This window comes from Sarcophilus harrisii, chromosome 3 (assembly GCF_902635505.1).
Source record: "Sarcophilus harrisii chromosome 3, mSarHar1.11, whole genome shotgun sequence".
NCBI lineage: Eukaryota > Metazoa > Chordata > Mammalia > Dasyuromorphia > Dasyuridae > Sarcophilus > Sarcophilus harrisii.
Window position 1 is genome coordinate 247,746,935 of NC_045428.1, and position 26,969 is coordinate 247,773,903.

A 26,969-nucleotide genomic window follows, 5' to 3' on the forward strand; every position below is an offset into this window, starting at 1 on the left:
TTTTCTCAGGAGTTCTTGAAATTACAACTCCTTTCTATAACTATAAGAGTCACCCATAATCATCCCTGTAAGGTATCCTCTAGAATAGCTGAGGGAAACAAAATACCTGTAGAAATTGGTAGAGGTAACATGGATTAAAATATAGTCAATTCTTGGGAGGAGTCAGAAAGTATCAAGATGCCAAGCACAGAGAAACCAAAATTCAAAAAATGAACTGACAATAAAAACCATGGCTTCAATTGTCTCTATACAAATGTACCAAATGTGGGTAACAAGAAGGATGAATCAGAGACACTAATATAAAGAGACAAATTTTGAGATTTAACGAGATAACATTATGATGAGAATATGGCACTAGAATGGTATGCCTTATTTAATAAAAATAAGGTAGTTAAAAGGATGCCAGTGTTGAAAGTGGAACAACATTGTCTATTAACAAGCTCCTCATATGAGGAAAACCAAGAACCAGAAAAAGGCAGAAACAGAAGTGATTAATATCATTATAATATTTTACCTGTACAAAAAAAAAAAAAAGAGGAAATGCAAGAAAAGTTTGGGAAACGAATCCCTGTTTGAAGTTTAGATAACTGTCATAGGGGCAAGATATAATAATTATTTTAATTATTCAGGCATCTGTTATAGAAGACTCTATGCCAAAAGCAGAACCACAACCACAACTAATAAATTTATTAGTTTTTTAAATAAGTTCATGCTTTAGAAGAGGAATAAACAATGGTATTTTAAAGGAATAAACTTCAATATATCTGTCAGCATTTCTATAGTGATCTTCTCTGCTATATTTGCGGATTCAACACATTTGGGTCATGTGTTGGACCCAATACACTAAGCAAGAAAATATGAGAAACTGATTATCATAAAAAAAAAAAAAAGAACTGGTTGCTGGGATGGAAATAATGGGATCTTTCATAGAAAATAACATCACAGAGAAGGAAAAGAAAACTGGATGTAATTGCATATGCACCCTAAATTTAGGAGAAACTGTTTTCAAAGAATTGTCATATAAAGGGAAAATAGAAAGAGAGAGACAGAGAGGGAGAAAAAGAGGGTTAGACAAGCAGTTATGCAGAGGTCATTTGGTGTCTCAATTCAATTAGACATTATAGGGTTATCAGAATTTGTAAGACATCAATCCCAAAAGCAAAAGCATTTAGTCAATATATAAAAATAATGTAAAGAAACAGGAATAGAATCAAGCAATAGTCATTCTGTACCCCATACACAAATGGCTATAATCTTATATACCTTCATAAAGTAAGGACTGAGTAGGATTTTCCCAGGGAAAACTTACAAAAGAGTAGTGAAACCCAATTGACTCTTTCATTCTCTTCTTAACATTCAAGGACTAGAATAGTAGTACAAGTGAACGGAACACTGGGTCTGAAGTCAGGCCAGAGTTCAAATTTGTTGTTAGACTCATAGTAGGTGTATGATCCTGAGTCATTTAATTTTTATTTGCCTCAATTTCCCCATCTGTAAAAGAGAAAAAATAATAGCATCTATATCCAAGGCACAGTCCTGGCACATAATTAGGTATTTTGTTATTTTAAATCATTTCAGTCATGAACAGTCAGTCATGTTCAATTCTCCATGACTTTATTTGGAGTTTTCTTGGCAAAGATAATGGAATTGTTTTTCTTTTCTTTTTTTTTTTCTGCTTTATTTTATAGATGGGAAAACTGAGATAAACAGAATAAAGTGACTTGCCCAGGATCACACAGCTAGTAAGTGTCTGAGATTAGATTTGAACTCAGGAAGATGAGGCTTCCTAACTTCAGGTCTGATGCTCCATCCATCCTACTACCTAGCTGCTCACTAATTGGCTATTAAGATTGCTATTATTATTATAATAGAGATATGCTATCTTTTTAGGACAGGCTTGAACCTGCTGAAACTTCATGGCTTAGCCTTCCCTTCTGTCCACAACCCTGAGCCTCCTTCCCCGGCAATTCAGAAGGACCCTAAGCCTCCTAAGATACAGAGCCCCAGTCCTTTCCTCATGCTGCTTCCTGTCTCCTTTTTTTCCTATTGTTTTTCTCTCTTCCTTTTCTTTTTCTCTTGTTTGCCACCTGATGTGAAGCCTACATCTAACTAAAAGGCTCCATAGGAAGTCCAGATTTTCTCCAGTGAACAGCAGGCCCTCATCACTGTGGACTTGAAGCTGCATTTGAAAGCTCCCATTAAGGCTAAGGTAATTCTCAGCCATATTATATTTAATTTTCTGAGTAATGAGCTTGCAAGGAGAATTAGCATCAGCACATTGACTTTCTGGGTGGGGGCTTTAAGATAGAGGCATAAGAAATTTCCTAAAGTGAACCTGATGCTTTTGTATGGTGAGAATCCCTGACATGAAGATTGCAAAAAAAAAAAAAAAAAATACCAAGGCCTATTTACTGCTCTCAAAACATTTGAAGGCACATAAAAGACCAATTCCAGATGTTTCCAGAAAAACATAGACTTGGCACTGATTGGATATGTGTGATGAATAATAATAAGGAACTGAATATGATACTGAGGTTTCAGAATAATGGTATTCTTAACAAAAAAGGTGAAATTTAAAAAAAAAAAATTTAAAAAGTGAAATCGGTGGGTTTGGGAGAAAGAAAATGAATTCTGTGTTAGACATGCATGAAAGAGAGTTTTATTTATTTGACCATGCTCTCTTCCTATATTCTTTCTCTTCTGAATTTCATGTTATTTCTCTCTCTTGGTTTTCTGTCTACTCTTCTCAGTGTCATTCAATGAATGTCCCATGTACTAATTGTGGGTATCCTCCAAGATTTTGTCTTGGGCCCTTTTTTGTTTTTGCTATACTCTTTCATGTGATGACTGCATCATCTTTAGTGGTTTCATTGTAAATATTCAAGAACTGCTTATTGAGCTCAGATATTTCTACATTCAGAATGATGTCTTCTGAATGTTTTGTATACTAAAGGTACTAGAGATGTTCAATAAATATTTAACCAGTATTGGACCTAACATTTTTTCTAATAAGGAGGTTACAGATATCAAGTGTGTATTTACAGATATGATCAGGGAAAGACAGGAATTCCAAGGGAAAAACTATAACTCAACTAAAAATTTCTATCAGATCCTTGTTTTAGGATAAGAAGAGTAGGGAACTATGGATTGAAATCCTGAAGAGTGAAAAAGTCAGTGACAGGGAGAAGGAAAAGTGAATTTTTCCTGGGGAGAGATTCCAATGAGCAGTGACTAAAATTACTGCCTTCTGAGACATGAGCATTAATGATTTCTTCAGCTAGCCAGGCTGAAGTAATGAGAAGGGCAATCAAATCTTATGCTGCAGGACAATAACAGACAACCTGGGGAGATACAGGGAATTGTTTTCTTCTAATTGTTATCATTGTATTGCCTACCTCAAACTATTTATCTAGGTTCTACTTTATGTTTCTTTTAAATTTTAAACCACAGAAGCAAGTATTAAACAGATTAGTTGTGTCATTAATGGTCGCATTACCTGTTTTCTTATGAACTCAGCGCATTAAAACTATACCGAAAAATTTACAAGATTAAAAAATTGGAATTGGCATCATTACCATTGAAATGATATTTTTTCAGTCATGTCTTTTGGGGGGAAAGGGGAAGTCTCTTTAGTTTCTATTTGAATATTATCACATTACTAGCTTTCAAAATCTGCAGTCCCACACCAAACCTCCTTCCCTCCTTTTCTCCCTCCCACTTCCATTCTCTCTCTCTCTCTCTCTCTCTCTCTCTCTCTCTCTCTCTCTGTTTCTCTCTCTCTCTTTCTCTCTCTCTCTCTGTTTCTTTCTCTCTGAAGTTTTGGGTAGTGAAGGGGGAAGCTGATATTCCATTATATAATTCCATTATATTCCATTATAAAGATTACATATGCTAGGGAAACTGGAAAGCAGACTGGAAGAAACTAAGTATAGATCAATAACTCATACCATATGCCTAACAGGTGCCATAATAAACAAATTAGAGGAAGAAAGGAAATTTCTAATCTATAAATAGAACAGTTCATGACCAGATAAGGGATAGAGAAGATCTTAGAAAAGAGATAGTTTTGATTACATAAAATTAAAGTTTTTGCAGAAACAAAATCAATGCAACTAAAAGTAATAGAATGGACACAGATAACGAAGAAATAATGTGTTCTCAGTAATTTCTGTGATAAAGTTTTCATTTTCAAGCTATATAAGGAACTGATTCAAATTTATAACAATAAGAGTCATTCCTGTGGTTGATAAATAAAGGATATGAATCCTTTCAGAGAAAGAAATGTAAGCTATCAATAGCGAAATAAAAAAAAAAAAAACTGGTTTTAAAATCACTGATAATTAAGAAATGAAAGATAAAGCTACTGTAAGATTCCACCTCATATTCATCTAATGGACAAAGTTGACAAAAAACAAAAGGAAAATAACAAATGTTGGAGAGTATGAGAAAATTGGTACATGAAGACACTATTGGAGTAGCTATGAATTGATTGAAACATTCTGGAAGGCAATTTGGAACTATGCTCCTAAAGACATTAAATTGTGGCCCAATGTCCTATCACCAAAGAAAGTAGAAAACGAATTATATGTACAAAAACATTTCAAGCAGATGTGTCTGTAGAAACAAAGAAATAGAAACTCAGGAATCACCATCAATTGGGGGAATGGTTGAAGAAGTTTTGATATATAAATGTAATGGAATATTATCATGCCATAAGAAATGAATAGAGGACAGTTTCAGAGAAATCAAGCAATATTTATATGAATTGATGCAGAGTGAAGTGAGCAGTACCAGGAAAGAATAACAACACTATAATGACAAGCAACTTCAAAAGACTTAAAAACTCTAATCTATGCAATGACCAACCACAATTCCAGAGGACTGATGATCAAATACATCATCTACTGTCTGACAAAGAAATGATGGGTCCAGATAAAGCTATATATGTATTTTTGGATATGGTGAATTTAAGGATTTGTTTTGTTTGGCTATGAATACTTATTATAAGGATTTTGTTCCTTTTTTTTGAACAAAGAAGAGAAAATGGGAGGGTGAAATAGATTATTGTTGACTGAAAAAAATTTAAAAATAAAAAATGGTAACAAGTATCTTAAAGACCTAATTTAATCATTAATATGTGAATTTTAGATAACCCATTACATTGTTTTACTCAGTCTGTATTTGCACAGAATTAATTAATGATTTTAGGCAGGGGCCATGACTAGGTACCAGATCTTCTGATTATAGTTTTAGTTCTCTTTCAGGGACACTCTACTGCTAGTGACAAAATAATAAAATACCTAACTGCTCTAAATAAGTTGAGGTCATCTAGCTTAGATCAACTACCATAACCTTTCCTCTATTGGCTTCTTCCTGGTTGCCTTCAAACATAGCATTGCCTTCCACAACCTTAAAAAAAGACTCCTTTGATCTTATATATCTTTGCTAGATATAGTCCTAGACCTTTGAGAGAATACCAGTACTTCCATACTAATTCCAGCTTTATCTTTGCAGCCATTTCCTGTTGAACATCCCTTTTATGAAATGGCCCATCTTCCCAAAATCAATGACATAAGCCACCTACTAATTATTACTAACAAATGAGTTGATAAGTCCATGGATCTTTGGAATAGCATTGCTCCCCTAATGACCAGCCTAGTCCCAGGAGCCATTATCCAGGGAAGCACTACTATGGAGAAGGGACTTTATATATCCAGTAACACTAACAGTAATTGCCAACCACCTGCTGCCAAAAGGAGGTCAGATAAGTCATGGCAAAATACCTTGAAGGGAGATAAAACAGTGTGTGCCAGAACCTTGACCATCACCTTCCCACATACCCCTAGGATCCTAAGATCAGCAGCCCTATAAATAATAGTATCTCACTTGCCCTCTCCCTTTCCAGCTTGACCTAAACCATCAGTGGATGTGACTGATACTTCCCTGTGGTTGCTGAAACCCTGATCTCTTCAGCAGCCATAATTATTAAAGACTCAAAAAAAGAAAGTTCTTATTTCCAAAGTCCTAGTCATTGTCAAATAGTTCACTGTTAGAAAGGGATATTTTGGACATGATGTTCAATAAGAAGTATCGCTGTCTGTTTTAATAGTGTATATACACACACATACACACACACTTGTATACTCTATGGATAGACATTAATAAAAATGGTAACATAATGTGGCATAATAAAAATGTAGCACTAATAAAAACAGTAGCATAATAAAAAATGGTAACATATCAAAGGACTAAGGGATATATATATATATATATATATATATTACAATAAATATATATAACAATATAATAAATATAAATATAAAATAAATATATACTACAATAAATGTGTTCCAGGCTGTATGAGCAAGCTAGACAGGCTGAAACTTCAGATGTTTGGGGTTGGGGGTCATGGCAGAATGGGGTGAAGTTGGCAGAAAACAACTCTCCTCCTTAGCCTACTACTTCTACTACATCAGAATGTACATCAGAGAATACATAATACTGTATCATACCATGTGCATTAGAAGATATACAATAAATATGTCAATATACTTTTGACAGAGACCTGAAGTTTGCTTCTGGAAGTGGGTTTCCAGAAGGGTTGTAACTTGTTAGTTACTGTGAAGTGGTTCATTTTTCTTAGTTATCTCAGTGTTTCTAAGGAATGAATCTTGCAGAAGCAAACTCAAAACTTATGCTTATAAGTTATGTTTAAAATGCTACCTAATATATCAATTGCATTGGAATAAATTCTAATTTTCAAATATGCATTATAGTAGAATGGACTGAGTGTGTTTTAGGTACAAGATTGCTAGAAACAATTTTATTTAACATTGATCTAAAATTGAAGTCATTTTCTGGCTTAGAGAGTTATGAATAATAACAATTTCCTCCATGTCCTTCAATAAATAAACATTTATTAAGCACCTACTATACAACAAACACTTTGTTAAGCACTGAGAATACAGAAAGGAAAAAAAAAATCCCTGTCCTCAAGAAGCTCACAATGTAAGGGGGAAAGAATGTATAAAATGAAATCAAAATGGGGGGAAGGACTGGCACCTACTAGTTAAAGGTGATGAAATAGTTGTCCTGAACCCTCTTCTTAAGTAGAACTCAGAGATCTTCCATATCCAACTATTCATGCTCTACAATCATGATTCTGACTCTACCTCAAGATGATTTAAATTAACATTTATAAGAATCATAAATAAGGGGGAAAAAATCACATTATGTAAAAACACATCTTAAGGGTTAACATTCCAAAATAAAAGTAACTATTTCTGACTTCTCCCCTGAAGTGGGCCTGTGGAGTAAACAAATTCATATCTTAATCTTTTCTCAAAAGGACTCAAATGAAGGAAGGTCATAGCATCAATTGATTTAGGGGGATATACAGAGACCAACTTTAATAGTTATCTCTTCAAGGGTGGGGAAAACAATGATGAGTAACAAAAGTACAAAAAGAACAAAGAGTTACTTTCTTGTTAAAATGTTGGGTTTTGACCCTTAATCCATTTTCTTATGAAATGTCTTTTTTGTCCTTTTCTAACCTATCTTTAATCAAAGAAATCTGGAAAGTTTTTTGACTAAAAATCTATTACTTCTTAATATTTCTAGAGAAACTAAAAATGAGGTTTTAAATGTGCTTACACAATTGAGTAAAGTTTTTTCTTTGAAGTTTTGCTAGTTAGAAGCATCTCTGGAGTATATGAGATAGGGATTAAACCTTTAATTTCTTGCTATTAAAAACTCCCTCTAACAATGCAGATCAGCCCTTCTATGATATTCATTGTTTTAGATAGTGGCTTAAAGCATTGAGGATTCAGGTAATGCTTAGATTTCCTTATATGTAAAGTGGTAATAATAATACTTACCTTCCAGAGTTATAAAAATCGAATGAGATAATATTTGTGAAATTCTTTGCATTAAGCATTATATAAATATTTTTGTTGATTAATTGATGGTCTATTTCTTTGTGGATTACAGAAAATTGCAAATGAATCAAGAATGACATTCCTAATGTATTGGTCACCCAGAAATGGAAGCAGTAGTCTTAAGAAATAATCATCTTTTCCCTCTTGTCCTAAATTTTCTCATCTCTAGATTAAACATCACCAAGTTCCTCAACCAAACCCAAACTGCCAGTTTATAGGTATTCTGGTGATTTTGTACCAGACTGCTAATGTTTCCCTTAAAATTTGACAAACAAATATATGTGATCAATATTCTGGTTCTTTTGTATTTTGATTTGGGTGGAGTCTCAATGTCCTCATCAGAGAAGGTTCTGTGTTCTATGAACTAATTAAATTAGTCCAGAAGAAAAACAAAATGCTCAGAGTTAGAAAAGCTGCCCCAAATGTTCACAGGTACTATTTGCATCTTACCAATGGCAGAGCAAGTTTGTGTTGATCTGATCATATTGTAATTTGACTTTAACAAATTGATATAATTTTAGTCTTCCTAGAGAAGGAAGGATAACAACCATGGGTAAAGTACAATAGAATTTATTATAGTCCTTTTTGTAATGCCGGAGAAACTGAGCAAGATAGACATTAGAGAGTATTTCATAATTTATTAAATGGGAGATTTACTGGGACCAAATGGATCCATGGTTTGGTCCCAGGGCTGACAGAGACTATCTTCTCCAAGAATCCAGCAGTGAATGTCAGATACAAGATTCTTTTATAGGATAACAAGAACAATGACATAATGGGGGAGGTACCTGGATGGGGATTACCTAATGGGGAAGGCATCTAGGATGACATAATGGGAAGTACTGGAGAGGCTCCTGATATTCTAATGATGTCTAAAATGGATAAAGACCTTTATCCCATCAAACATAAAGAGGAAATGATTATAGCCTAAGGTCTAAAGTATAAGACCTTTATCCTAATATGAAGAGGAAATGGTTATAACCTGAGATAGAGGAACTAAATAGGACAATTAGGGAAACTGGGTCAGGACATTAAAAGGGAACTGTGGCACAACACTTTTGAATATTATACTTCTTTTTCCCCCTCATTATATTTTTCTAACTATATCTAAAAATGTTTTTAATACTTTTTTATTAAAATTTTTTGAGTTCTACATTATCTTTCTCCCTTCCTTCTCTTCTTTCCTTGAAAAAGCTAACAATTTGATGTAGATTATGCATATGAAGTCATGAAAAACATATTTGCAAAAGAAAATACAGATAGCCCCTTCCACATATAACAACAACAAACAATTTTTAAAAGTTTTTTTTAAAAAGTATGCTTCTATCTGCATTGAGATTCTATCAGTTCTTTATCTGAAGGTAAATTTTTCATTGTAAATCCTTTGGAATTGTTTTGGACCATTGTACTACTCAGAGTAGCTAAGTCATTTAGAGTTGAGCATTATTCAATATCCAATTGCTATTATTTACGTACAAAGTTTTCCTGATTCTATTTATTTCACTTTGCTTCTGTTGATATGTTTTCCCAGGTTTTCCTGGAACCATACTGCTTATCATTTCTTATAGCACAAGAGTATTCCATCACAATCATATATTGCAATTTTTTCAGCCTAACTGATGGGTGAATGCTGTATTACTATAAAATGAGGTCCAAATAAGGATGAATCTATGTTCATAGGTCAGTCAGTCAGTAAACATTATATATATACCAGGCTCTATGCTAAGCACTAGGGAAACAAAGAAAGGCCAAAGACAGTACTTGTTCTCTAGGAACTCACAATCTAATGAGGGAGAAGACATGCAAAAACTATGTACAAACAATAAGTATATAAGATAAACTTGAGATAATCAATAGAAGAAAAGCACTAAAATTTAGGGGAAATGAGAAATGTTTTCTGAATTGGAACTTTGATGAAGATGTGATGAGGTTAGATAGAGAAAAATTAAAGGTCGATTAATCAATTAATAAGGACTTTTAGGTTCAATTTTTATTCTATTTTAAAGGTTGTAATATGTAAAATTCAATTATTTTTGTATTTTTTTTTTGAAAAGGTTTAAGTCCTGGTCTTTATCCCCCATTTCCAAGTCCAATCATCACTTACCATAATTTATTCCAAGGACCCTCCCCAGTGAAGGAGCTCAGACATGTCACAGCTTTCATATGGCTTAAATGCAGAACTTTAAATATTAAGATACTTTTAATCTTGCCACTCTAAAGTCCTAATAGTATTCATTCAAGCAGTATTCATTCAACAAAAGAAAAATATTATGTGATTTTTATCAGATTATAAGAATCAATTCAATTAATTGACCTCATTAATGTCTAGCTCAATTCATTTACATTGATATACCCATTCCATGGATGGATAGTTATATTCAAGGTTTTAATCTTGTCACAGGCTTTTACATGGCCCTACTAATACTTTTCTATTTCTATGCTTCCTTAGGCTACCTTATATAATCTTAGAAATTGAGGTACTATCATATCAGTCACACAGGGCTGGGGACTCCCAAGGTGTCCCAGGAAGAGACACAGTTAAATACTATCAATGTGGAATTCCACTGATTCAAAATTTATAAGAACTCAGATATAATATATATGATTTTTTTTTTTTAGTCAAAGCTTCAGAACAATATTCTTTCTTGACAGTTATCAGATTTTATGAATAAAGGGAATCCAAGCTAAGATGATAAAATGACATAAACAAAGGGCTCAAGAAATTAAAGATTTTTTTCAACTTCACTTAGCATGTAATTCTTTTATATTAAAAGAATTTTATGCTTATGACAGATTTTGATATTAGACTACTGCAAGCTATAAATTTTTATTAGCAACTAATTTTACTTATTAGGAGTTATTTTTATCTTAATTCATAATGTACAATGTACTTGACAAATAATGAAATTACATTTTTAAAAAATAGACTTTCAAATCTAGTATTTCCTATTTTATTACTCACTTGAAGATGGAGTGTTACTGCAGTACTAGTGATGCTATATAGTTTTCCTATAGGGTAATGTGATATGATGTTTGGTCATGAATCATGCATGGAACATCATAATCACAGAAGCATTAAAATTATAGCTGACCCAAAAGGCAATAGAAGGGCATCTAGTAGGTATGAGAGGCAGCAATATATAACCAAAGATGACATCAGCAAGAAACATTTTGAAATAGTTAATAAAGGACATGTATGATTAGAAAAGGAGGTGACCTGGGCACTATTGATAATGAATTATAGTACCTGGACAGCCAAACTGATACTTTGGTATCTGAAAAAAATTAAGACTATAACTACAACTAGCATTTATATGGCATTTTAAAGTTTACAAATTGCTTTTCAAAACAATTTTTTGAACATCAATTATTTGAGGTTCACAACAATCCTGGGGGATAGGTACTATTATTAATCCAATTTTTCCCAGTTAAGAAAAATTGAGGTACACCAAAATTGCCTAGGATTGGACAGCTAATAGCTGTCTAAGGCTACATTTGAACTCAGGTCTTCCCAACTACAGATGCATTATTCATTTCACCACCTCACTGCTGTAAGGCTTTGGGGGTAGATAGCTACTCTATAGAGGATTTATAAAGAACATAGCAAAAGGGGCAGCTAGGTGCCATAACAGAGTCCATCCCTAGAGTCAGAAAGATCTTAATTCATGTGAGGGCTCAAAGACTTACTAGCTGCCTGATCCTGGGCAAGGCATTTAACCCTTTTTGCATTGTTTCCTCATTTATAAAATGATTTGGAAAAGGAAATGGCAAACTATTCTAGTATGTTTGCTGAGAAAACCCCAAATGGGATCATGAAGGGCTGAGCAAGCCTAAAGAATGACTAAATGAAATCATATAGAGAAAAATTATCTACAATGACCCTCTTTGCATTTTCTCATCTATAAAATGATTTTGAAAAGGAAATGGCAAACCATTCCAGTATCTTTGCTGAGAAATCCCCAAATGGGATCATGAAGGACTGGACAAACTTGAAGAATGACTAAATGAAAACATAGAAAGAAAAATTATCTACAATGACTAGGCACAGTAGAAGTACTCTCTCTCCCCCCATTAGGAAAAAATTCATAAATTCAAAACATTATCAAAACATTTTAACCTTAGTTATTCATCCAGGAAGTGTTTATACCCAGAAACTTAGCTATGCTAACAACTGACCTTAAATTCTAAGTTATAGAATCATGCAATCTCAGAATTGGAAGGTCATCTCACTTTAACCTGTACTCAATCAGGAATCTTTTACAAGATCCCTGCAAATGGTTATCTGTTCCCACAATTTTTCACAGTTAATACTCTGAGCATTGGAATGATTTCATTCTACAACCAACTCAATAATTGGTAAGAATTCTTCATGTATCCTTCTAGTGAGAAGGCTCAGTGGTCTTATTGCTCACTATCCATTATTAACTAACTAATTCTTTGACTATGAGTCTTTGGAATGCCTAATCCATGGGTAACAAACTTGCTTTCATCTTAAACCGTTTTCTTTATGACTTCTTCCATCTTCTTGTATTCACTGAGGGATGATTTCTTACTCTGACAGGATATCTCTGATCCCTCTTTCCAACACTGGTTGTACTTTCACTATTGGAGGAGGTAGACTGTGAGTTTAAGAGAAAACATCTCCCTGGAAAAAGAAATCATAAAGGTCAAAAAAACAGAGCTTTAGGGTTGTATAAACAGGGACCTTCAGTCTCTATTTTATTCAATAACAGAATGGGTCCATTGATTCTATCTGGAAGGAGGCTTCCACAATCTTATCTTCTGCCCCACCTGGATATTCTGATGAGATTAACTGCAGAGAAAACAACCCCACTAGAACAAAGCTGATCTTTGGCAACTTCGTTAACTTGTCCTAACCCCAAGGTTAAGGCATTCTCCAAATCACCTGACATTCTGGCTCTGTTTTTCAATCTCTGAAATGAGGAGCCTCAAGGGAAATAAACAGCCTCAAGGGATAGGTTCCTTGAGCTGTCTGCAATATCGCCCTAAGGCAATGTAAAAACTTGTGTGTGTAGTTTGTATGTATGTGTATAACTCCTGGTTCAGTAGCTAGCTAGCCACAAAAGCTATCAGCAGATGCTAATTAAATTTTTTATCTTCTAGCTTTACCTCTCAATTTACTGACCTCCAATCAATGCAAGAGTGGGAGGAATTACTCTTTAGAAAGACCATAGGATTTCTGGATTAAGGAATTCCCCAACCTAGTCACACTCCAAACTCACCAGCCATGGTGGCAAAGTTAGAATATTTCTTCCTCTCTCATTGCCCTTTCAAGTTTTCCCCTCTACTGCTCACTTAAGTCACTTCTCCTGCTCTGAATTTCACTGAATTGTATAGGTATAACCCAATGAAGTCTCTGATTCCTTTTATCTACTGACCTTGATTTTACTCCTTCTGCTTCCTCATCTCAACATCTTTCTCTCCTGTCCAGTTTTTTTCCTCAAACTAGAGCATTTCTTCATACATACTGATATTTCCTCAAATACCCTAACTTCCAAATTTCTCAGTTTATGCAACCTTATGACTTATTCCTTTACTAATTATCTACATACAAAGATGATGTTATATCCTTAATTTTGTCATTGTGGACAAATATTTCACTTCCATGTTCATGACATTTGCACTCTGATAATCTGGTAAATTCTTCCCTCTGTTTTACAACCCCTAACCCTATACTACACCCACAGTGACAGCTTCAATGATTCTAATTACTCTAGTCTTTAGTTCTTTACCAGGTCATTTGCTCTACATTTGCTGTACTCCTTGCCTACTTCCTCTTGATTCCTTGATGAAATAGTTCAACTCTATCTTAGCCTCTTTTCTAAAAACCTCAGTTATGGATTATGTTACATCCATGAAGAATCTATGTGGATTACATATAGATTACATTCACTTATATTCATGTGCTTCTGAATAAAGCTGGAGAAAAATCCCCAAACCAAGCTGACCTGGTCCATTACAATTTTATGTTACATAGTCTCACTGCAGGAAGGCAATCCTTTTATACTTCCATGATTTGAGGCAACAAAGCATACAAAGCATAGTTCTGGAACTGGAATTAGGAAGTCCTGAGTTCAAATGTGATCTCTGACATTGTGTGATCCTGGGCAAGTCAATTAATCTTAGAATTCTTTAGTGGAAAATGGGGTTAATAAGAGTACCTACCTTTCAGGATTGTTGTGAGGATCACATAAAATATTTGTAAATTGTTTAGCTGGGTGCCTGATATATGGAAGGCACTATATAAATGCTTATTCCCTTCCCCTCTACATCCATCCATCCATCCATCCATGTCTAACTTAGAAATTAGATCTCTATTTGAGAAATTATTACATAGATCCCTTCCCCACAATGTTTCTGGTTCTCTTCTAATTCTAGCTGCAATGCTTTTATTTGTCTAAAAACTTATTTTTATTTAATCAAAATGGTCTGTTTTATTTTTTGTGATCATTTCTAGCTATTGTTTATTCATTAACTCTTTCCCAATTATAGATCTGGCAGGTAACTGCTTCCTTATTCCTCTGATTTATTTATGATGTCACCTTTTATGTTTAAATCATGATCTTTTAATTACTAAATTGGATGACCTTTTCTTATTTCTCATTCTTCTTGATGCTTTGACACTGTCAATCACCCTCTTCTTGACATTTCTTTCTCTCTAGGTTTTCCTGACACTTCTCCACATACCTGAATGAAAAATCCTTTACTGTATCCAGGCACTCAAAGGTTCTATCCTGAATCTTTTTTTCTTTTTCCCCTATGCTAGTTTGCTTGGTAATCTCATTGGTTCCAAATCATTCAATTATCATCTCTATGATGATAATTTTCAAATCTATTGTCCAGTCCTAACTTCACTCCCCTCCTTCAGTCTTGCATTTCTAAGAGCCTATTAGACATCTTGAACTGCATGTTTCATAGACATTTTAAATTAAACATGTACAAAACTGAATTCATTATATTTTCCTCAAAATCTCCTATTTCAGACTTCCCTGGTATTGTCAAGGGTACCATCATCTGCCTAGTTCCCAGGCTTACAATCTAGGTGCTATCTTCAATGCTTCATTCTCTCTCACTCTCTATATCCAATTAGTTACCAAGTTCTGGCATTTCTACTTTGACAAGATCTTTTGTAAAAATGCCTCTTTCTCTTTTCTGACACTAACATTGACCTGACCCAGGTCTTACTCCTAGACTATTGCAATAGCCTGTTGATTGGTCTTCCTGCCTCAAGTCTCTTCATATTCCACTGAATGTTCCACTTAGATGTCATGTTGATCTTACCATAACTGCTCCTTCAGGTGCTAGATACACAATTTCTGAAGATCTAGAAAATAAAGTTCTTGTTGTCAAAATCTTTGATGCTGTCAAATGGCTCTACATCATAAAGTGATATGACTTTATAATGAAAATGACATGAAAGAAAAGGTAGTACTATTTATTTTATTGCTGAATCTTAAGGACTATGGGACTTTTCCAAATGATTTGCAGATTTGTTTTCTATATTCTTGTCAACCTATTAGAATGTGAGATTCTTGAGAGTATTTTTTGTTTGTGTCTCCGAAGGGTGCTAGCACCTGTAAGTCCTTAATATTGCTAATTATAATTATTTTTCAAGTTGATGTCAATATTTTGTACTGATAACTGAAGATATTAAAAGAAAACACCAAAAAAATCTGAGTTACTTTGATAAATCAGAGGTATTTTTATTCACTTGTAGCCAGAATATAATAAAAGCCTCAGGTATAAAGATTTGCTTTCAATGTACTCTAGCAAGACAAAACTAATTAAGTGTTCATGTACAGATAAAGTAATACCAAATGCATTATACTTATCCATGAAAAATGGTTTATCTAAGTGTAAAATAAAACAATCATTGCTTCTATAGACTTACTGAATAATTAATCTGGTTTTTCATCTTTTCTTTTGTAATGTGCAAGGGAGGTATTTTTAAAATTGAAAAAATGTCATCTTATAACTTTATTATTCAAACCTCCATTTTCCCCTGACAAATTCAACTCAGATTCAACTTTTTCTTTTTTTAATGTCTTCTTCCTTTTTTAAAAAAAAAAAATTAATATTTTTATTTTTCCCAGTTACATGTAAAATATTTTAAAATATATATTTTGGAGAACTTTGAGTTCCAGATTCTCTCCCTTTCTCCCCATTCCCAACCCACATTAAGAAGGCATATGTGAAGCTATGCAAAACATTTCCTTAAAAGTTATTCAATTACTTTTTCTTTCAGGATCAGAGTAAGAAGTTTAAGACCTTCCATTCATTTATTGAGAATATTAAAGTTTTCAAAAAATAAAATATCTACTAATTTTGCAAGTTTTATGAAATTTTTGTTATAAAAGGAAATCTTTATTATTATTCCTAACACATTTATTAAATACCTACTGGGTGTCAGGCAATATGCTAGGAATTCACATACAAAGACAAAAGCAAAATGGTTTTTTTTCTCAAATAGCATTGACATTCTAAGAGGAGAGATAGATATTCATCTATGGGTAGATACAAAACACAGTATCAATTATATTGAAAGTTTCTCTGGATGTGACATTACAATTATTAGATTTTGCAATGTAACAAATATTCCCAAACACTGATTTCAACAACATGCAGAGATGTAATAAAATGAAGCTTTAAAATTATATCTGTTGCTTCATCCTCTTCTTGTGAAAAATAGGCCTTGGTTTCACAGTTGATTATAAAGGTATTTAGACATGGGCAATTTTCTTTCTCACTGTATTATTTGCAAATGGAACTATTTCTATTTCCAGAATTCCAATTTCCAGTATTGTTTTAACTATATCAATAGCTATAGTTATGTTCCTACTAAGTAATGAAACTTTTACATTTAGCAATTCTGTAAGCAATTGTAAGTGGTAAAAGCAATCTTCTTATTTTGAGCAACATAGGTTTTTTTTAAATGTTTTTTTTTTTCCTTGATGTTTAATTTTGTTTATTAAAAAACATCTAATTTTCTTTGGAAAAATGATGTTATCTTGCCAATGTATTCTGCATGTATACCTTCAAAATGTCATTTAAATTTATCAAGTTTCATGGTTTGTGTTATCAAACTGTGCATACCCTTTGATCCAGCAGTGTTACTACTGGGATTATATCCCAAAGAGATTATAAAGAAGGGAAAGGGACCTGTATGTGCACGAATGTTTGTGGCAGCCCTTTTTGTAGTGGCTAAAAACTGGAAACTGAATGGATGTCCATCAGTTGGAGAATGGTTGAATAAATTGTGGTATATGAATATTATGGAATATAACTGTTCTGTAAGAAATGACCAACAGGATGATTTCAGAAAGGCCTGGAGAGACTTACACAAACTGATGCTGAGTGAAATGAGCAGGACTAGGAGATCATTATATACTTCAACAACAATACTATATGATGACCAGTTCTGATGGACCAGGCCATCCTCAGCAACGAGATCAACCAAATCATTTCCAATGGAGCAGTAATGAACTGAACCAGCTACGCCCAGAAAAAGAACTCTGGGAGTTGACTAAAAACCATTACATTGAATTCCCAATCCCTATATTTATGCACACATGCATTTTTGATTTCCTTCACAAGCTAATTGTACAATATTTCAGAGTCTGATTCTTTTTGTACAGCAAAATAACGTTTTGGTCATGTATACTTATTGTGTATCTAATTTATATTTTAATGTATTTAACATCTACTGGTCATCCTGTCATCTGGGGGAGGGGGTGGGGGGGGTAAGAGGTGAAAAATTGGAACAAGAGGTTTGGCAATTGTTAATGCTTTAAAGTTACCCATGCATATATCCTGTAAATAAAAGGCTATTAAAAAAAAAAAAAGTTTCATTGTTTGTGCAGTTAAAGCTAGTATATAAAGTAAACATAAGTTCTTTATCTCTATCAGTAACAGTATGTTAACCATACTACATTTAATGACTTCTGAGTAGCATTCATTATCAGTTGGAACAAATTCACAACATTTATCTTGTTTTCATTAACTTTGCTCTGAATTTTTTTCATTAGAAAAGTGGAAAATTTATGTATAAATTATGCTTGAATATATATGGAAAATTTATGTATGACTTATACTTGAAATATATATAATTTTTGCCATTGCTTCAACCATCTTATCTCATCTTTCTCTAGACGGCTGAAACTTGCAAAATATTGAGGCATTTATAGACTGCGACTATGCCTTAAACCCAAATCTCTATAGTTCTCTTTGGCCAATGATAGGTCCCAGGTCAAGCTCCATTTGGTTATTGTTTGGGCCCTGATTGGTTCAGAATAAATGTAAATAGCAGTTGTCTCTGTTTTAGCCAGAAACCCTAAGGGTCTTCCCTTCCCAGATTGATTTATTTTTGAATTAAGTAAAATGATCCAGAGAAAACATTCTCTGTTTCATTTCTTTCCTGATCACTGATTAGGTGTTACCTTAGTCAACCTGGGGCTTCTTAAAGACCTTAGTTTAAAAAGACCAAGATCTCTCACTGCATGCAAGATCATTTCTATTCATCCTGGTCTATATCTTGCCACTGGACCCAAAATGGCTCCAGAAAATAATGAGAATCTGGTGATTTTGCATAACCTGCTCTCATTTGACTCCAATCCACTTGCAAGTAGATCCATTTGCATTACCTCCTTATGGTCATAGTCCTCTTCAAGAATAAAGGGAAAAAAAATAGTCCTCTCTCCATTCTCCAGTGTCACCTTCCCTATCAAAGAAATTGTACGATTTTGTACTAAGTCATGGAGGAACTGGAGTCTGCATCAGGGAATGCATTTAACTAATATTGGATACTAAATGTGGTTAGAAGTCACTCAAAAAATAATTCTCTAAATTGATGGGAAAAAAAATGCAAACAAAGGTGACTTAGTTGTACCAGATCTAAAACTATATTATAAAGCAGTAGTCATCAGAACCATTTGGTACTGCCTAAAAAATAGAATAGTGGATCAGTGGAATGGGTTAGGATCACAAGACACAATAGTCAATTACTATAGTAATCTAGTGTTTAATAAACCCAAAGACTCCAACATGTAGGATAAGAACTCACTATTTGACAAAAATTGCTTGGAAAATTGGAAAATCATTTGGCAGAAACTGGGCATTGACCAATACCTAACATCCTATACCAAGATAAGATCACATAAAGGGTGAGACTCTAAGCAAATTAGGAGAAAAAGGAATACTCTCTCTCTCAGATCTGTGGAGAAGGAAAGAATTTATAGCCAAAAAAAGACCTAGAAAATATTATGAAATGCAAAATGGATAATTTATACTTATGTTAAATTAAAAATGTTTTATACATACAAAACCAATGCAGCCAAGATTAGAAAGAAAGCAGAGAGCTAGGGGAAAAAAAATTATATCCAGTGTTTCTAAGTGCCTCATTTCTAAAATAATAGAGAGAATTGACTCAAATTTATAAGAATGCAAGCCATTTACCTACTGATAAATGGTCAAAGGAAATGAATAGACAATTTTCAGACAAAGAACTTAAAGCTATTTCTAGTCATATAACAAAATGTTCTAAATTACTACTGATCAGAGAAATTTAAATTAAGACCTCTGAGGTACCACTTTACGTCTCTCAGATTGGCTAAGATGACAGGAAAAGATAATGATAAATGTTGGAGAGAAAGTGAGAAAACTGGGACACTAATGCATTATTGGTGAAATTGTGAACTAATCCAACCATCTGGAGATCAATTTAGAAGTATACCCAAAGAACTATTAAATTTTAAATTTGATCTATCAGTGTCTTTACTGGGTCTGTATCCCAAAGAAATCATTAAAAAGGGGAAAATTCTGACATATGCAAAAGTATTTGTAGTAGTCCTTTTTGTAGAGGCTAGGAAATAGAAATGGAATGGATGCCCATCAGTTGGGGAATGGCTGAATAAGTTATAGTATGTGGATGGAATGGAATATTATTGTTTTATAAGAAATGATGAGCAGAATGATTTTAGAAAAGCCTGGAATTACATGAATTACATGAACTGATGCTAAATGAAGTGAGTAGAACCAAGAGAACATTGTATACAGCAAGAACAAGATTAAGTGATAATCACCTGTGAGGGACTTGGTTCTTTTCAACAACGAGGTGATTCAAGGCAGTTTCCATAGATTTGTGATAGAAAAAGTCATCATCGACATCCAGATAGGGAGCTATGGAGACTGAATGTGGATTAAAATATAGTATTTTCACCTTTAAAAAAAATATATATATATATATATACACACATATATTCATGTTTTTATATGTATATAATATATATAATTAAAAAATAAAGCCCTAAATCATTTGTGAACAGAATATGAAGATTCAGGGTTTTTTTTCAAGGTAGAATTATTTGCTTATTTTTCTTAATTAAAAAAATGATGTTTTATTAAATACTTAACATATTTCATTAACTAAGTAAATTTGATTAGTAAATATTTGCATTTAAATGAAATTCTCATCAGGCTTCTTTGTTAGTTTATTCAGTCTCATTCACTTTTCCTCTTCTATAATCATAGTATCACTTCACAGTATCATGACGATTTTTTGGTCTGCTTTTTAAACATTTAAAAAAATTATTGTTATTATTATTATTATTATTATTATTATTATTTTAGATTTGTAACAATTGTTAAACCAGACACTGGAGACTGGAGCAATAGCTCTCTTAAAGACCTGGAGTGAGGAGTGAGGAAGGGAGAGTACACTTTGCTAATAATTTAGGATTTTGTATTTTTTTGGCATATATTCATAGCCAAGAATGTCTTTACAGTAAAGAGAGATTGCCTAGGAGAGATTCGTGGGGAAAAAAAAAAAAAAGAAGTTTGAAGAAAAGAGGAGAGAAAAAATTCCATGGTTCTACTTTAGTGGCAGATAATCAAAGATGTGAAGGATAGAAATAGATTGCTTTATTAAGGGCTAAATCTTGTTTTACAGTGACACCTGGTGTTATACATTATTTCCAAAAGTTATTTTAATATTTCTTTGTATTCTTCATATTTACTAGTTTTAATTGTAAAGCAGTACTAATGTACCATAATTAATTTTACCGTTCTCTTGTATGTTTAAGTTATTTTCAGTGAGAGTGATTTCATAAAATGTTTGTATTGAAATCTTTGAAGAGACATCTGGTTTTGTTGCTTTTGATAACACTTTTGGGATATATTTTGTGAAAGAAAAAAAATTCTCTTGCATTTTAGCCAAATCAGTCAAGAGACACATTACTTATTAAATTTACAAGTATCTGATTGGAGTGAGATTCTGACAAGTAGAATTCATAATGATAAATCAGAGAAGACCACCTCCTTTCCTCTCAACTCCTATTATATCTACATTTTATACTACTGGGAAATAAAAAAAAAAAAATTAAGTTCAACAACAATAGTAAAGCAAAAATATGTAGTTTTTTTTGTAACTTTTTTAGAATTGCTAAACAAAAAGATGCATATTAATTTTAACAGAAAAAAAATATTTCTACTGTTACTTTAACCACCAAAAATTCCCACTAATGATCTATGCTCCAAAATTTGATCAAATATTATATTCAAGTGAGACTGATTAGGTCTTCATTTAAGGGAGGCTGAGGATTTCAAGATCAGAACACTATTATGATACTAATTGCTAATTAATGATCTTGGTATCTTTGTCCCAATTCATTGCAATGGAATTTTGGGATTATCTTCATAATTTTTTCCGTGTACTGCCAGATTCTTCTTTAAAAAGTCTGTACGTTTGCATTTGATAGTGGAATCATTTGGTAAGAAAATTGCCTAAGTATTCCACTGATTTTGGAAAAAGCACGTCACAAATGCTAGTCTAAATTAGGATGAAAATGGAAGTTAGTAATGTCTTGTGTATAACCTATTTCCAACCGAACCATTCTGTCCCTTGTATGTGGATGTTATCCATACAAGTCTCCCTAAACTTGTTCTGACACCAGTCTCTTATCTCTGATAAAAGCTTATAGTACATAGAATTTGAGTACCAGGAAAAAAACAAAACAAAACCCATAAGCAAGAGCAGCTGCTTTTTGGCAAAAAGATATAGGTTTATTCCTAGATTCAGGAAGCTAATACTCCTGAGGATATTCTGAGATTTTATTCGCTGGTTTTTATGCTACTGAATTTAGGAATTAGGAATATGTGACACTATATGCTTTTCTGTTTTGTATGCTACCTTTTATCTCCTGATCTTAGATTACCTTGTAAACATTGCTCACTCAAGTTCATAGTTTGGTAATTATACTTTTTAAACTATGAACTTAAAATTTTATTAATCACCATAACAACTATTTACATTTCCATATTAGCTGATAGTTTACAAGAACCTTTTGGTATGAGAGTGGCAGAGCAAATATTTTTATTTTTATTTCATAGAAAGGAAATCTAGCCTCACAGATGTTTTATGACTTTTCACCATCATCACCCAGCACAGTGGTAGGTATTTAATACAAGCTTTCTCAGTCAAACTCCAATGTTCTTCCCACTATAACTAATAAATTTATCTTTTGTCTCAATAGCATTTTATTTTTCCAATTATATATAAAGATAGTTTTCAACATTCATTTTTGTAAGATTTTGAGTTCTTTAATTTTTTTCCTTTCCTCCCCTATCTCCTCCCTCCTCAAGACAGCAAGCAATCTGACACAGGAATCATTTTAAACATTTCCATTGTAGTCATGCTTTGGAAGAAAAATCAAAACAAAAAAACCAGGAGAAGAAAAAACAAGCAAACAAAAAAAAGGTAAAAATAGTTTGCCTTGATCTGCATTTAGTCTCTATAGTTCTCTCTCTGGATGTAGATGGCATTTTCCATCCCAAGTCTATTGGAATTGTCTTGGATCACTGTGCTACTGAGAAGAGCTAAGTCTGTCATAGTTGATTATAGTGTTCTCTTCTTTAAAATATAATGGTTCTCTGTGGGCAAGTTTCTTGGGGACGTTTTCTGGAGGCAGCCTTAGTTTCAGTTCAAAATAATAATCACTTCAAACGCAGCTTTGAGTTAAACTCCAGTCCTTTATTGTATCCTTCAAAGTCTTGAGCTTCAGCCCCTAGCTCCCTCCAAATGTCTCCAGCCAGCACAAAAGTGAAATATGAAATGAATCTGTCTCTGCCTCCGAGAGTGGGCTTCTGTCCGTGGCCCTGAGAGCTTCTTGCTTATATGCTGTACACTGAGTACACACCAATCATTATATCACTGGGAAACTATTATTTGTTGTAGGATTAAATCAATTCTAAACTAGATTTAAACGTTGTTGCCTCAATTCCACTTAGTACCTTGTTTCAAGTTCTGGCCCATAACATCTCCTTGTAGGATCAGATCAATCATACTGAACCATGCTAAATTACATAATTATTGTCTCTTATCAATTCTAATGACTTAACACTTTGTAAGGATTCCAACAGTTGATCATAACATAATCTTGCTGTTTCTGTGTACTATATTCTCTTGGTTCTGCTCAATTCTACTTAGCATCAGTTAATGTAATTATTTCCAGGATTTACTGAAATCAGCCTGCTCATCATTTCTTATAGACCTATAGTATTCCATTACATTTATATACCATAAATTTATTCAGCCATTCCCCAATTGATGAGCATCCACTCAGTTTCCAATTCCTTGCCATCATAAAAAGAGCTGCTACAAACATTTTTGCACATTTTGGTTCTTTCCCCTCTTTTATGATGGGATACAGACCCAGTAGAGACCCTGCTGGATTAAAAGATATGCACAGTTTGATAATCCTTTGGACGTTGTTCCAAATTGGTCTCCAGCTGGTTGGATCAGTTCATAGCTCCACTAACAAAGTATAAGTGTCACAATTTTCCCATAATTCCACCAACATTTATCATCATCTTTTCCTATCATTTTAGCTAATCAGATAAATGTGAGGTGGTCCCAGAGAGTTTTAATTTGTATTTCTCTAATTAATAGTGATGTAGACCATTTTTTTCATATGGATAGAAATGGCTTTAATTTTCTCATCTGAAAGTTGTTCATATCCTTTGACCATTTATCAACTGGGGAATGACGTATTCTTTTTCTTTTTCTTAATTATTTATTAATTTTTTTAATTGCATTTTTCAACATGGACCTTTGCAAAACCTTGTATCCCAAAATTTCCCCTCCTATATCCTACACCCTCCTCTAGAGAGCAAGTAATCCAATATATATCAAACATGTTAAAATATATGTTAAAGCCAATATATGTGTACATATTTATACAATTATCTTGCTGCATAAGAAAAATCAGATCAAAAAGGGAAAAAATGAGAAAGAAAACAAAATGCAAGTAAATAGCAACAAAAAGAATGAAAATGCTATGTTGGTCCACACTCAGTTCCCACACTCCTCTCTTTGGGTGTAGTTGGCTCTCTTCAAGACCATCGGAATTGACCATGACTTCTATTCTTATAAATTTGACTCAATTCTCTATTTATTTTAGAAATGAGGTTTTTATCAGAAGCACTGGCAGTAAAAATCGTTTCCCAGCTTTTTGCTTTCCTTCTAATCTTGACTGCATTGGTATTGTTTGGGCAAGACCTTTTTATTTAATGTAATCAAAATTATCCATTTTCATTTGATAATGTTCTCTATTTTTTTGTTTGGTCATAAATTCCTCCCTTCTCCAAAGAGGCAAACTCTCTGTTAGTATTACCCTTTATGTCTAAATCATGAACCCATCTTGACCTTATTTTGGTATAGGTGTGAAAGTTAATCTATACCTAGTTTTTATCACACTATTTTCCAGTTTTTTCAACAATTTTTGTTAGCTAGTGGGTTCTTATCTCAGAAGCTGGAGTCTTGGGTTTATCAAACAATAGATAACTTTAGTCATTGATGATTATGTCTAACCTATTCCACTGCTCTACCACTCTATTTCTTAGCCAGTACCAAATGACTGCCATTTTTATTGTAGCTTTAGGTCTATTTTACGACTAGGTTACCTACCTTTGCATTTTTTTCCTATTAATTCTTGACTTTTAAAATTCTTGATATTTTTGACCTTTTCTTCTTTCAGATGAATTTTGTTATTATCTTAGCAGTTTAATTGGCATGGCACTGAGTAAGTGATTAATTTTGGTAGAATTTGGTAATTATATTGATAAAGCAGTTTAACATACAAATTTTAAAGTAATTGCAACAATTATTTTGTATAATGACTTATTAGAACTATGCACAATTTCCATATTCCAGATTTTCCCAAATTATTCAATCTTCCATTAGAGTTTTAATATGTAAGAAATAACAAGGCACCAAAAAAGCAAAAACTGAAGAATATAAATTTTAAAGGATCATTCTAGTTGAATGACTCATTTCTACATATCCTTAACTGATTTAGAACTTTAAATTTGCATATTTATTGAGGTTGGAGAGAGGGGAAAGGCCATGATATTTCTATAATTAGTTATCAAACAAAGACCTAGCCCTGAGTTTCTGGGAAAATGTATCACCCTCAAACTGAGGAATATTTTACTCTCACTCATTGTCTGATCATGTTTATTTGTTCTTATTTTTTTAAAAAAACAAAAGTTTGGTTAGTTCGCATATTCATAGACTCATAAAATCATAGGGACAGAGCAATGTTGATAGAGTTCTGAATTAGTCCAATCATTCTATATTGCAATTAGGAATTATGGAAGAATCAAATTGAATAAGATGACAAAAAAGGAAAAGGACAAATGCCAAAGGACTTTGAGAAAATAGCCTCACTAATGCAATATTGTGAGCTGTGAGCAAAAAAATATCATTTTTGGAAATAATTTGGAACTACACACAAAGAATTTAAACCATGTGCACCCTTACTTGATGATACAGCTATTAGCTCAATATCAAAAAAACATCAAATGAAGAGGCAAAGAATCCCTATGTGTAAAAACATTTATAAGAACACTGTTTGTAGTGACAAATAATTGGAAACTAAAGAGAACATGATTGACAAGTTATGGTATATGCATGTGATGGCATGCTTTCATGTTGTAAGAAATGATTTCTTTTAGAAAAACCTTGGACGATTTGTATGAATGATTGCAAAGTGAAGTGAGCAAAACCAGGATAACAATATATATCATAAAAGACTTAGGAACTCTGATCACCACAATGGAACCAACTAGAGTTCCAGAGGACTTGTGGTAAAACATATGATCCATCTCTAGCTGGAAAAATAATGAAGTTGGAGTGCAGATGGAAGCACCTTTTTTTTAGACATGACTAATGTGGGAATTTGTTGTTGGGTTTTTTTTTTTTTTTTTTGTTGTTGTTGAATATTCATTTTGTTTTTGAGAGCCAATTGGGGGCTAGGAGCACACAGTGTCAAGTGTCTGAGGTAAAATTTGAACTCAGGTCTTCCTGACATCAGGGCCACTGCTCTATCCAAATTGAACTAGATTTAGATATAAGAAATTTAATGTCTTACTAGTTTTGTGATGTTTAGCAAGTCATTTCATGTCCTTAAGTTTCTTTCTTTCTTTTTTATTAAACCTTTTTATTGCATGGGTAATTTTTCCAACATTGAACCTTGAAAAACGTTTTGTTTCTAAATTTCCTCTACTTCCCTTCACTCCCACCTCTAGCTGGCAGGTAGTCCAATACATGTTAAATATGTTGAAATACATGATATGTATACATATTTATACAGTTATCCTGCTGCACAAGAAAATCAGATTAAGAAGGAAAAAGAAAAACTGAGAAAGAAAACAAAATGCAAGCAAATAACAACAGAAAGAATGACAATGCTATGTTGTGGTCCACACTCAGTTCCCACAGTCCTCTCTCTGGGTGTAGATGGCTCTCTTTGTCACTGAACAATTGGAACTGGTTTGAACCCTCTCATTGTTGAAGAGGGCCACTTCCATCAGAATTGATCATTGTATAGTCCTGTTGTTGCCATGTACAATAATCTTCTGGTTCTGCTCACTTTACTTAGCATCAGTTCATGTAGGTCTCTCCAAACCTCTCTGAAATCATCCTGCTGGTTGTTATTACAGAATAATAGTATTCCATAG